The following is a 14601-nucleotide window of genomic DNA, read 5'->3' as shown; positions in this document are numbered from 1 at the left end:
TGCTGGTCGCTTCCTCTCACTGAGACATGATATAGATAGCAATGCTTTGAAAGTTAAAAAGCATTGTGCCAATGTAAGACCCTCAAAGAATAATTAGAAGTCCAGGTAGTTAACTTTTCCCGCCTGGAACTATGGTGTCTCCCTTTGTAACACCTGTCTTGGCAAAGTGCTCAAGTGGTGTTAATTGGGCAAATAAGCATATATGTGGAGTGGGGTTGTGTGTCACCTTTTCTGCCTCAGCACCGACCTCTGTACCCCACCCCAGTATGCATTTGGCAAAATGATGCCTGTGTGTGTGTGAGCACGCATGTGCATCTACAAGTGTGTGTGTTCACGGTGTTCCCATTTTATACAAACTGTCTTCACTCTGATTCTGAATCCAACTATACTTGGGAAAGTCTGATTTGTCTTGCAAAGTATAATTCAGTCTTGGCTCTTGCTTGAGACCCACTTTCCTGACCCTTTTCCCCATTGATGACTTAACCACACATTGGGCTCTTGCTCTGAGAGGCCACATGACTTAATGATGAGAAACCAAACTGGACTACATTGGACCTCCTGCCTTTCAATGCGGCTCCCCCATTCACCAGGCTGTGTGACCCTGGGCGAGTTACTAAACCACTCTGTGCCTCGGTTATGACATCATAATGTCAAAGGAGATGGGATTCAGAACTTAGTCTAGAATCTGACCCATAGTATAATCAATAAAGTGGCTGTTTGCTCTCCGAGAGGAGCTCTAGGAAGCAAGTATGCAAATGTAGTAGCATTTGTTTCACACAGGTAGTAGGGATTTTGTTAAAATACATAGTGACATCTGGTCCAATAGGTCATGGGTAGTTCACCCACGCCTTTCAAGAGCTCCAAAGCTCACCTGTTTGTCATCTCTCACCCAGACAGTGTCAGCTTCCATAAGTCACTTTACACAGGCTGCAGTGACTCAGTGCCACCTGCTCACCTTTTTTCTTTCTTTCCGACCTGGCGTTCACCTGAACCTTTTCCTCCACTGTCCGTGGGGCAGGCCGGGCCTGCACAGCTGGTTCCGCCTCCATTCCACAGGCAGGTTTGGCTGCCTGCCCCGTCCCTGCAGGTTCCTCTCCTCCATTCTTACGCTTGCTGTACCTGAGGGCTTTCAGAGCCCTTTGTGGGATCCAAGTGTGAGTGTGTGTCATGGTGTGCGGGTGGCCCTGTGTCAACACCGCTGACGTCCAGGGGCAGGTGGGTCTGGCCTTCTGGCCGATGACTGTGCCATGCTTTCTCAGGGTGGGCCAGGGACAGGCTGGTGTCAAACCCAGCATGACTCTGAGGAGGAAACAGAGAAGGGCTTTCTTCCCTGAGAGGAAAGGGAGTCTCTGGCCCCAGACCTGGGTGGCTGTGACTGCAATTCCCACGTCACTGAAGTAGATCACCTAACCTCCTTGAGGGTCAGCTGCTTCATTCATCAAACGGGGATAAAAATGTCTCCTCACAGGAACCTGCAAGGATTAGGGGTTGTCTTGGTTTTGCAGGGCTGATAGGGTGAATACAACAGGCTGGTTGGTTTAAACAACAGGAATTTATTGGCTCACACTTCAAAGCCCAAAAGTCCCAAACCAAGGCAATGACAAGTCGTGTCTTCTCCAAAGTCTAGTGTTCTCCTGGAGGCTTGCTGGCAACTCAACTCTGTCTTCATCAAATGGCGTTGTCTTTTCTGTCTCCTGTGGCTTGTTCTTCTGTGTCCAAGTTTCCTTTGCTTATAAGGACTCCAGTCATCCCAGATAAAAGGCCAACCCTCATTCAGTTTGGCCTCATCTTAATAGGATCTTCGGAGATTCTACTTACAATGAGTTCACACTCATGGGGCCGGAGGTTAGGCCTTGAACATGTCTTTGTAGGGGGCATGATTTAATCTACCACAGAGGTTGTCAGAGATTGAATCATGTCCTTCACAAAAGGCATTTTCAGGTCCCAACCCCGGCTCCTGTGGGTGTGAGCTCACTTGTAAATGGAATCTTTGAGAAGTCTATTTGTAAATAGGACCTTTGAAGATGCTGTTAAAGTGAGCCCAAATGGAATGGGGATGGTCCTTACTTCAATATGCCTGAAGTCCTATGAGCAAAGGAAATTGGACATACAGCAAAAGAAGCCACGGAAGCTGGAAGTCAACAGAACTCAGAGGAGAAAAAAAAAAACACCCCCATGTGCATTGCCATGTGATGGAAAACCCAAGGACCAAGGATGGCAGGCAGCCAACCCCAGAAGGTCACAGTCTCTGGAGAGAAAGCATTGCCTTGCTGACATGTCAGTTTTGGACTTCAAGCCTCAAACCTGTGAGCCAATAAATTACCATTGTTTAAGCCAACCCATTGTATGGTATCTCTTCTGGCAGATAGGAAACTAAACCAGAGGTCATTCACTCATCCATTCACAAGTTGATGGAACTCTTTCCCTTCACATACAAGTGCTTAGTACTCCAAAAATAAAAATAAAGTATAGGCAGACCTTGTTTTATTGTGTTTTGCTTTATTGCGCTTCACAGATTTGCATTTTTTACAAATTGAAGTTTTGTGACGACCCTGTGTCATGCAATTCTATCAACACTTTTTTTTTTTAACAGAATGTACTCATTTCACGGCTCTGTATTACATTTTCATTAAGATATGTATATTGGTGTTTTAGACATAATGCTATTACATATACATACACTGCAGTATAATGTCAACATAACTTTTGTATGTATTGGGAAACCAAAAACTTCGTGTGACTCGCTTTATTGCAATATTCACTTGACTTCGGTGGCCTGGACCAAACACTCAATGTCTCTGATGTATGCCTGTATAAATAAACCCATTCCAGGTGCCTCCAATAGAGAAAGGTCAAAGGGAAAACTGGCTCACTGTAACCCCAACAGTGGCATGTCTAGAGGTGGGCTCAGGGTGCAAGAGAATGTTTTGGGGTCAGAGTTCAGGGTTGTAAGCCTAGCTCCATCAGTTCCAATCTGGGTCACCTTGGGGACGCCCTCCCCTTGGGGATGTTCCGTTTCCCACTCCAACCTGTTGCCTCCTCTGCAAAGTGGAAGCAGTGCCCACTTCACAAGGTAAGCGGGATGCTCAAGTGTTACTCTGTCATCATCTTCTAGCCCCCCTCTACTTTGGAACCAGTTCTAGTTGGATTTCAAGTCAGGCCCCCTTTTGGGGTCTCATGGCCTTATTGATGAAGCGAAGGGATTAGATGGAACAACAACTAAGGGCCCTCCTAGTTCTGTGAGTCCATTCCATTCTGTTTACAATGTTTTCCTCCTTTACAAAACAGCCACAATTTAAGCATATCCTAGATTTGGCTGCCTAGGTAAAGTACATTCAAGAAATTCTCACTCAAGCCCCAAGAAGGTGGTATGTATGCAAATATCATTTGTATCTTTCTCTCCGGAAGCCCATCTGTAGTCATCATTCTTTTTTTTTTTTTTTTACTTGTTTGCTTTAATTTTTTCCTTTATTCTTTTTAGTTTATTTTTTCATCATTCATATTTAGAATCAACCAAAGACCATGATTCTGATAACACGTGACAGCATGAGTGAACAGTGAAGACATCATGTTGAGTAAAATCAGCCAGACACAAAAGGACAGATATTGTATGATCTCACTGATATGAAATAACTAGAATATGCAAATTCAGTGTCTGAAATTAGATTACAGGAGGCAGGAAACGGGGAGTTAATGCTTAACTGGTACAGAGTTTCTGTTTCTGGTGATGGAAAAGTTTTCGTAATGGATAGTGGTGATGGTTGCACAGCATTGTAAATGCAATGAACGCCACTGAATTGTATACTTGAAAGTGGTTAAAATGGGAAATTTTATGCTGTATCTATTACCACATAAAAGTTACCAAAAAAAAAAAAAAGAGAGAGCGAGAGAGATCATTGCTCTTTCTGCTCTTTTCCAAAAATCATATATTCATCAATAACTCTAACCTGTCCTTAATCAGCATCATCAAAAGAGAATGCATTTCTGTGAAATTTATTTTTTGCTTGTATCAACTAAAATTTAATGAAAGGAATATTGATTCTTTCATTTTAAAAGTAGCATATTTAAAAAGATAGCCACATTGAAATGTTTGACACACCACAAAATTCACCCATTTGAAGTATACAACTCACTGTTTTTAGTACATTTACAGAGTTGTGAATCTGTCACCACAACCCAGTCTCAGAACTTGTCCATTGCTCAGAAACATCCCCTGTGCCCATTTGTAGCCATTCCCTGTTTTCATCCCTAGCCTCAATCAACCACTAATCTATTTTTTCTACATATAGATTTGCTCTTTCTGGACATTTCATATAAATGGAATCATACAAAAAAAAAAAAAGAAAAAGAAAAAAGATACTCAAACAGGAAAACAGGTCCACAGAAGAAAGTGAAATCCCTTGCCATGCCTGCCAAAGTGACTACCGCTGATGGTTTCCTTCGTTCAATTGGGCTTTTTGGTATGCAGGGGTGACCTTGGAATTTCTTGGAGAAGTTGAAAAAGGCAGGCATTGCTCTGCTTTTCTAGCCGTGAGCTCTGAAGCTGGCAGGGGAAAGTGGGAGCTTTCCAAGGAGTTGAAATCCATCAGTAGGCTGGAGAGATGGTAGATTCCTCATGGGCCTTTCTGAGGATAGAATTTGATGCCTTCAGGCAGTCTCCAGGGGCATCGAAGTCTTGGGTTTAGGGGTCCTCCAAGAGAGACCTTTAACCTACTTCTGAGAAATGAACTGACCGGACTTCTACAAATACTTATGGAATGACTGTGACAGGCCAGAAATAACCCTGGCCTCTGACTGGTGTTGGAATTAGGGTGAATTAGGAAATGGAACTGGAAAGACATCAAATCTTACTTGAGTAGGAAAGAAAGGGAGATAACATTTGCTGAGCACATACTCTCTGCCAAGAGCTTTTGTTAGATTATCTGAAAATAAAGTTTAAATACACGAGGAATGTAAAAATACATTTTCCTTGTAAAAAATGGGAATTTTACAGATGAGGCTAAATCTCCCTTTGATCTTGAGCTCCAGTCTTATATGTTTGTGGATTACACGAATGCCTCAGAAGAGCTGAGTGATGGGGTACGAGCTCTCTGTACTTGGAAAAGAAACCTATTTTTGAATTAAATTCATTCCAATGGCAATTGTACTATTCAGAAGCATGTATGGTGATTATGTTGGATGATATTTTCTCAAATTGTCTCCCAGCTCATTTATTTTGGTTAACTCTGTTCTGTTCCTCTTTTTCATCTGGTCTTTAAGGGTGTTGAAAGGGGATTTCTGTCAAGGATTTCACATGAAATCAGTCCCACTAGGGGCAATGTTATGGATCAGATTGTGTCCCCCAAAAGATATGCTCAAATCCCAACTCCTGGTTCCATAAATGTCACCTTATTTAGAAATAGGATTTTTGAGAAATATTAGTTAAGATGAGGACAGACTGGATGAGGGTGGGCCCTAATCCAATATGACTGTGTCTAAAAAGAGGAAATTTGGGCACACATAGAGACAGAGGAGAGAAAATCTTGGGTGGCTGGCCAACAATGGGAGCTAGAAGAGGCCCATGGAACAAATTCTTCCCTACATGTTTTGATTGAAGCATGGCGCTGCCAACCTTGATTTTGGACTTCTAGACTCCATAATTGTGAGGTAAGAAATTTCTGTGGCTTGATTTCTGAAGCCAACTAGTTTGTGGTACTTTGTTATGGTAGTCCCAGCAAACTAAGACAGGCTGGCTGAGCCCTGTGGCCTCATTTCCTTGGTTACATCTCTTTGTTTCAAAAGAGGATCAATACCTTCTGCCCACTCTTGAAATTGACAAGGATTTCCTAAGAAGTCGCACTGGGAATTTGCTTTTGGGAGGACTGCTCCTTTCTTCAAAATAATGGTTAAAATTAATGATCTCTTAAGGAGCGCTTTGCCTCAAAATTCCAATTTCACCCTTTGTCACTAATACATTTAGGGGAAGCCCAAAGCTTTCACCCGTTTCCTCTCACTTCCCTTTTCTCTGAACAAATGTGAGGGAAAACCTTCCTCCATTTCTTTCTCTTTTTTTTTTCTTTAAACCTTTAATTTTGAAATAATTTCACACTTGTAGGGCAGTTGCATAAAGTTCCCATAAGAGAACTCCAACATACTCCCTACTCCTCCAATACTCACATTCACCAATTTGAACATTTTGCATATTTGCTATATCATCCATCTATCTATCTATCTATCTATCTATCTATCTATCTATCTATCTATCTATCTATCTATCTATCTACCTACCTACCTACCTACCTACCTATCCATCCATCCATCCATCCATCCATCCACCTACCTACCTATCCATCTATCCATCCATCCATCCATCTATCCATCCATCCATCCATCCATCCATCCATCCATCCATCCATCCATCCATTCATCCATCCATCCATCCATCTATCTATCATCTATCCATCCATCCATCCATCCATTTACCAGTCCAATCATTTTTTTCTGTGCTTTTGAGAGTAGGTTGTATACGTCATGCCCCTTGAACACCATACTTCCATGTACATTTCCTAAGAACAAGCATATTCACTTCTGTAACCACCTTAAGTGCAGTTAACAAGTTGAAGAAATTTAACATTGGTATAAAGCTTACAGTCTATATTTCAAGTTTTTTGTGTGTTCTAATAATGTTCTTTTGAGCCTTTTCTCCCCCATTATTAGATCCTGTCCAGAATCTTGTATTGCATTTCATTGTTATTGTTTCTTTAGTTGATCTCTCTCTCTCTCTTTTTTTAATTCCAGAAACATATATATAGCATCGACTTTCCCATCTCAACCCTTCCCAAACATACTACTCGGTGGGATTAATCATATTCACAATATTGTGGTGCCCTCACCACCATTCATTATTAGAACTTTCCCATCACCTCAAACAGAAACCCTACACTTATTATTCAGTAACTCCCCCCTCCCTCTGTCCCCACCCCCATCCCTGTACACTGTAACCTGTAATCTACTTTCTCAATGAGTTTGCATATTCTCTGATAGTTTCTTTGTGGTTACCATGGGACACACATCCAACATTGCAAAATTTGGTTTGACACCAACTTAATTTCAATAGTATATAGAAGTTGTGTTCCTATACCCCTCTATGCCTCCACCTTTTGCCACAAATTACAGATTTATACATTATGTATATAAAATCATGGATTTATTATTTTTTTGTGCATTTGCCATCTAGATCCGGTAGAAAGTTAAAAGTGGAGTTACAAGCCCCAAATCAAATTGTGCTGGCATTTATATCTATCCACATTGTTACCTTTACCAGAGATCTTTATTTCTTCATGTGCATCAATCTATTGTCAAGTATTTCTTCCTTTCAATCTGAAGAACTCCATTTAGCCTCTCTTTTAAGGCCAGTCTAGTGATGACAAACTCTGTCAGCTTTTGCTAATCTGGGAGTGTCTTAATTCTTCCCTCATTTTTTAAAGAGAATTTTACAAGATAAAGAATTCTTGGTTAACAAAGTTTTCCTTTCCACACTTTAAATTTGTCATCCCACTGCCTTTCTGTTTCCATGGTTTCTGATTAAAAAACAGCATTACATTTTCTTGAGGCTCCCTTGTAGGTGACACATCACTTCTCTCTTGTAGATTTCGTAATTCTCTCTTTATCTTTGGCATTTGACAGTTTGATTATAACTTGTTGTCCTATGAGTCCATTGATGTTTATCATACTTGAAGTTTGCTGAGCATCTTGGATAGAGATACTCATGTCTTTCATTAAATTGGGGAAGTTTTCAGCCATTGTTCCTTCTAATATTCTCTCTGCCCCTTTCTTCTTCTTCTGGATCTCTCACAATCTGTATCTCCCACTTGATGGTGTCCCACAGTTTCTTCAGGCTTTGTCCACTTTTCTTCATTTTATTTTCTTTCTACTCCTCAGACTGATGACTTCCAATTGTCTTATCTTCAATTTCACTGATTCTTTCTTCTGCGTGCTCCAGTCTCCAACCCCTCTAGGGAATTTTTCATTTCTGACACTGTAATCCTCAGCTCTTTTTTTAAATTCTTTTTCATAATTTCTATTTCTTTATTAATATTCTCTTTGTGTTCATCTATTGTTTTCCTAATGACCATTAGTCTTTTGCCCATGTTTTAAACTTTTTGAGCATATTTAGGACCACTTTTGAAAAGTCTTTGCCTGGTATGTCCCAGATCTGGTCCTCCTTGTTGATAGCTTCTACTGCTTTACTCTTCTCCTTTGCCTGGGCCATTGCTTCCTGTTTCTTTGTATGTTTTATCACCTTTTGTTGAAACCTGGACATTCTTATATTTTAATGTGTTATTACTGGAATTCGGACTCTGAGGAAACTGTTTCTTAAGTTTGTGTCAGCTAGTGTTGTGGCAGACATTTCTTTGAACACCAGGAGTTAATGAGAAAACAAAAGAAGGGAGAAAAAAGGAGATACCTTCTCAATCTTTACAGATTGGCTTGTGCGAGTGCTCTCCTTCAGAGTTTTGCCATAAGATTAATTTAGAGAATAGCTCAAGGCAAAAGCATAGGGTCCTCCTTGATCCTTTCCACACATGCATCTTGTCCTGGGCATGCACACGTGACCCTAGGAATTCCCCCATTTACGCAGATCTGAATGTCCCCTCTTCGCTAAGAAGCAGTGTTTCCTCATAGTCCCAGACACTGTGCTGTATGCCCCACAACCAGCAAACCTTTGCCCTAAGCAGCTGTGATTTAACTGTTCTCCTGCAGTGTTCTGCAGGAGAGCTCTGTGAGCTGACTTCTATGTGCAGGGCAAGTTCTAGGGTAGATGGCAAGCTTGCAAGCAGTATCCTGGTTCAGTCCCTCAGGCCACCACCAGACAGGCTGGCATGGACATTGGGCTCCCAGGGACCCCCCCATTGGAAGTGTGGCCTGGTTCTGTGCTGGGCCTGCAGGTAGATGGGGGAGGGAAGGGCACCAGGAGATGCAACTGTTTTCAAGTTGCCTTTCTTTTGATTCGGAACTTACCCTATTACTACAATCCTTTAACTATTTTCCGGAGCTTTGTGAAAGATGTTTTGGCCAGTTCTTGCTAGTTGTTCAAAGTTTCTGTGGAGGACAGGACCATGGAGTGTCTCGCTCACCATATTGATCGGGGCAAGACCCATTTCTTTCTTCTTAATATAATTTAATGCTTCTTTATTTATAAAAGCACTCATGAAATAATATTTTAAAATTACAAAAAAATGGGGGTGCAAGGGTAGTTCAGTGGTAGAATTCTCTCTTGCTGTGCAAAAGACCCAGGTTCGATTCCCAGCCAATGCACTCCCCTCCCCCCCAAAAAAAATCAACAATGGTGCTGCAATAACGAGATGCTCACACGGAAAAACAATGAAATGTGGAGTGCAAGCGTACAATTCTCGCCTACCATGGGGGAGATCTGGGTTTGATTTCTGGTCCATGCACTTCCCCAAAAAATGAAATAAATAAGCAAAAAGAACACGCTTTTCTGGGGTACATACAGCTCCAAACCATCACAGCCTCTATTATGATTCTTTAAATTATGCATATATGTTATATGCATACATATGTATTTAAATGCATTATTGTAATATTATATTATAATAAATATATATTATATAAATATATAATAAATACAAAGATATATGCTATATAATAAATTTGTATTTATTATAATATAATATTATTATTTAAAAACCCTATATATATAAAAGAGACTAGAACTCTAAACATGATAGTGTCTCAGTAGTGGGGTTCTTTCATTTTTTACTTTTTTTGTGTGTGCTATATGGTGAGGGTCACATTTCATTCTTTTTTTTTTTTTTTTTTTGTATGCTGGATGGTAGGGTCACATTTCAGTATTTTTCCATGTGAGTTATCCTGTTATTGCAGCACCATTTGTTGAATATTTGTTTGTTTTTTATTTGTTTGTTTTGCTTACCCATTCCCCTAGGTGTGGGCCCACTGTAAATAGGATCTTTTAGAATGAGCTGAGACTCAGCATCAAGGGATTGGGAAAACCTTCTCAACCAAAAGGGGGAGGAGGGAAATGAGACAAAGTGTCAATGGCTGAGAGATTCCAAACAGAGGCAAGAGATTATCCTGGAGGTTATTCTTACGCATTAAGTAGATATCACCTTGTCGTTCAAGACGTAATGGAGAGGCTGGAGAGAACTGCCTGAAAATGTAGAGCTGTGTTCCAATAGCCATGTTTCTTGAGGATGATTGAATAATGATTTAGCTTTCACAATGTGACTGTGTGATTGTGAAAACCTTGTGTCTGATGCTCCTTTTGTCTACCTTGTCAACAGACGAGTAGAACATAGGGAATAAAAATAAATAATAGGGGGAACAAATATTAAAATAAATTTAGTTTGAAATGCTAGTGATCAGTGAAAGGGAGGGGTAAGGGGTATGGTGTGTATAATTTTTTTTTCTGTTTTCGTTTTATTTCTTTTTCTGAATAGATGCAAATGTTCCAAGAAATGATCATGATGATGAATATGCAACTATGTGATGATATTGTGAATTACTGATTATATATGTAGAACGGAATGATCAAAATAGGAATGTTTGTGTTTGTCTGGTGGCTTTTGGTATTTAAAAACATGAAATAAAAAAAACAGGATCTTTTATTGAGTAGTATCTTAAGTTGAGATGCGACTCGCCTCATTCAGGCTGGGCTTTAATCCGCTTATTGGAGTCCTTGATAAGAGGAAAACTACAGAAAGACGCGGAAACAGGGAGAGACAGAAAAGCTGAGAGGGAAGGTCACAGAAGTTGAGAGAAAGCCGCAGAAACAGAGAGGAAGCCACTGGAGCAAGGAGCTGAAGGTGAAGAGGCCCAGAAGAGAAGGGCTCCCCCAGCACTCGCCGCCGTGTGCCTTGTCACGTGGCAGAGAAGTCCCCGATCCTGGTAGCCAGTCTTTGGAGAGAAACCATCGCCTGTTGATACCTTGATTTGGACATTTGCATGGCCTCCGAACTGTAAGCGTGTAATCCCCATTATGAAAAGCCAACCCATTTTATGATAACTGCATTCCAGAAGTTTTAGCAAATGAAAACAGAGGAAATGCACGCGTAGGCACCACCTGGCTTAAGAAATTGACCCTGGCCACTACCTTAGAAGCCTCCGCATGCCCATTCTTTGTCATGAGATTCTCTCTCCCAACCCACCCAGAGGTAACCACCATCTTAAATTTTGTATGCATCCTTCCTTTGCTTTGCTTTATAGTCTTATTGCGTATGTATTATATTCTAAGACAATGTAATATTTTTGACCTTTATATAATTGGGACATGTTATTTTGCAGTTTTCCCTTTTCATTTATGTTTTTTTAATTTTTTCATGTTAATATCCATTTTCATTGCTATATAGTAGTCCATTGTATGCAGATATGGTATTCCTGGGTGATTTCTAGGATTTTTAATGAACAAAACAGCAATGGCCATCTTCACACATATATCCTGACGCACATATGCAAGTTTTTAAAATTATGTAATTAGGAATGGGATAGAATTTCTGGGCCATAAGATATGTGTGTATTATTTTTCCAAAACAGTACAAAATGCATGCTGTCATCGAGTGTAGTGGAGCATTCTAGTGGTTTCACACTCTAATACTTAGTATTGTCAAACGTCTGCCAATTCAATGAGTGCACAATGATATTTCAATGTGGTTTTATTTTGCAATTCCATGAATAACAAGGTTGACCATCTTGTCATATGTCCTTTGGTCATACTTGTTGCCTTTTGTGTAAAACATCTGCTTAAATCTTTTACTCATTTTTTTTCTATTGGATTGTTTGTCTTGGTTTTATAGGATTTTAAAAATTCTCTTCTGGGTACTAATCATTTACTGATTATGTATTACAGATATCTCCAAATTTATGGCTTGTCATTTTGTCTCTAATGATATCCTTTGACGAATATAAATTATTTTAGTGTAGTTAAATTTATCAGTTTTTTTCTTTGTTGTTGAGCATTCTCTATCTTGAGTACAAAATCTGTCTCTATCCTGAGATCATGAAGATATTCTTCTATCTTTTCTTTTAAGCATTTTAACGTGTTCTTCCACATTTAGAGCCTTATCCATCTGGAACTGATTTTCTGGTACGCAAATGGTGTTGTTTCTCCCATTTGGATAACCAGTTGTCCCCGATTTATGTATTAAACCATTGTTATTTTTTCCCCATTGGTCTTGAGAGTATCCTCCGTCAGAAATCAGGTTTTCTAATGTGTGTGGTCCATTTGGGGGAGTACTTACTCTGTTCCATTATCTCTTTGTCACTCCTTGTACCAATTTCATGTTGTCTGAGATGTGGCTACTTTATACTAAATATTGATATCTTGTAGGTCTGTTACCTGCCCAGAATTCTGCTTTGGGAGCTTCTTAGTCATTCTTGGTCCTTTGACCTTCCAAATAAAATGTAAACTTTGCTTGCCAGAGAATTTGAAAAGCTCTGTTGGGCCTTTGGTTGAAATATTATTACTTCATCTTAAGGACAGTTTGAGGAGAATTGCCTTCCTATCCGTGAACATGTTTCTCATCTCAATGTATTTAGGTTTTCTTCGATGTCATTCAATATAATTTTGTAATTTTCCTGAAAAGGCCTTGCGAGTATATCTTAGACACCTTATATTTGTGCTTGCTTTTGCAAACTGTTTGTAGTCTCTGTGTCCATGCACAGGTTTTCTGAAAACGTGCTTGTAGTTGACCTGTATATAATGTGCCTTTTTCATTTCTATCCACAATACAATTTTTTCTAGCAGTTACTGAATATTTCTTGAGAGGATTGATTGTTCTGCTGTTATGGAAACTGGATTTCATTTTGCTGCAGCCTCATCAGATGTTTAGTTTTCCCTTAAAAACCTGAATTTGGAGTCTGACAACCCTCACAATGCAATCCCAGCCCTGCCCTTCACCTCAGGCCATGTACTTAACCCCTTTGTGTCTGTGCTTCTCATCTGTAAAATGCAGGTAATGTTGATTCCTCCTTCCCAGGGTAACTGTGAGAATTAAATGGGATACCTGGTATAGAACCCCTAGCTATAGAGCTTGCCATAGAGTAAGAGCTCAGTGAAGGCTAGCTATTATTATTACCCAATAAAAATTTTTTTCTCCTGTTTTTTAAGGCATTGGTTGTTCTAGCTGAAGTCAGTGTTTGAAAACTCGGGAGACAAAAATCAGGATTTCTTTCTGGTGATCGGTGAAGGAGAGGGGTAAGGGGTATGGTATGTATGACTTTTTTTCTGTTTTCTTTTTATTGCTTTTTCTGAATTGATGCAGATGTTCTAAGAAATGATCGTGATGCTGAATATACAGCTATGTGATGATGGTGTGAGTTATGGATTATATAACAAGAACGGAATGATCATATGATAAGAATGTTTGTGTTTGTATGTGGTTATGTATCACAAATAAAAAAGAAATAAATTTAAAAACAAAACAAAAGAAATCAAGATCTCTGTTTTCCATCTGACTTTCTCTCCCTCTCACACACTATTCTCCGAACCCTACTCTTCCCAAACAGATCCTCAGGGTTAAATCCAGGTGGTCTGTGCTGGTCAGGAGGGCTCCCCTGAGGATGCCAAAGTGGGATACAGTTTTAAATAGATACAAGCTTATCTTGTGGACTTCACAATGGCCAAGAGCAGGGTGGTCCCAAAGGCCCACAGATGCCACCTCCAGGCTGGCGCTTGAATCTGTTCCCTCCTCCCCATACTCCAGCCACTGCCTGAGTTCACACCTTGTAGCTACTCACTGGCCTCCTGCCTCTCCCCATCTTGTCACCCGATCAAGCCTCCCCACATCTAACCTGTACTGCCTGATTGTGCCACCCGCTGTGTAGAGCCTTCCATGGCTCCCCACTGACCTCAGGGTGAAGTCCAGGCTCATTACTCTGCTTTTTGAAGCCCTACATGATCTGGCTTCCATGTCATTGCTGTCACTGGCTAAACTCCTACTCCTTGTCTTACACATGTTATCGGTGATCAACAAGACTAAACTGCTGGGTAGGAATCATTGTTCCATTTCATAGATGAGAACACTGAGGCTCAGAGAGGTGAAATGGCTCATCAGAGACCCCAAAACTAGTAAGTACAGTTGCGGGATTTGAATCCAAGCCTCTGGCTCCCAGGTCAATTTTATCCCACTTCCCTTCCCTCCCCCACTGCCTCATCCTCTCACGAAGGAATAAAGCTTCTCTCTCTTCAACTCAATCCAGTTTAGCATGCAAATGGCCCCTGGGAAATTAACCCAGTGACTTGGGCTCCAGCACACTGATTCTGAGCGCCTTAGTTCATGGGGGTGGTGTGTAAGAGGGTCAGAAATGGGTCAGAGATTTGGTTAAGGTCAAAAGGGCAGTGGAGATAAAAGAGAAAGTAGGCCTGGCTGGCTTTTTGTACCCAAGGCTGAGGCCTGGGGTGAAGGGTTAACCAAGCAGGGGACCAGGGAAGGACGGTGTGGTTCTGGGGCGAGGCAGGGCAGGGCAGGCGGTGGTGAAGTAAGGGCTGAGCATGACGAGCAGAGGTCGATGACTTCATGACGTAATGACGTAAGGTGGGAGTGGGGTGGAGGAAGTGATTAGAACCAGGAAATAAACAGGCTG

At 40.7% G+C, this 14601-nt stretch overlaps 1 long non-coding RNA gene across 4 annotated transcripts in view; it reads left to right on the top strand.

Moving 5' to 3' along the window:
• Positions 1-13338, top strand: part of LOC143664119 (uncharacterized) — a 42174-nt gene extending 28836 nt beyond the window's left edge. For all 4 annotated transcript variants that reach the window (XR_013166326.1, XR_013166323.1, XR_013166325.1 and 1 more), the window contains one exon: positions 13127-13338. This is a non-coding gene — a long non-coding RNA (uncharacterized LOC143664119). The remainder of the gene's footprint in view (positions 1-13126) is intronic.
• The last annotated feature ends 1263 nt before the right edge of the window (positions 13339-14601 follow it).

The sequence above is a fragment of the Tamandua tetradactyla genome, chromosome 20 (genome assembly GCF_023851605.1).
Source record: "Tamandua tetradactyla isolate mTamTet1 chromosome 20, mTamTet1.pri, whole genome shotgun sequence".
Taxonomy (NCBI): Eukaryota; Metazoa; Chordata; class Mammalia; order Pilosa; family Myrmecophagidae; genus Tamandua; species Tamandua tetradactyla.
The sequence above is the reverse complement of the archived record's forward strand: the minus strand, read 5'-3'. Positions and strand labels throughout refer to the sequence as shown.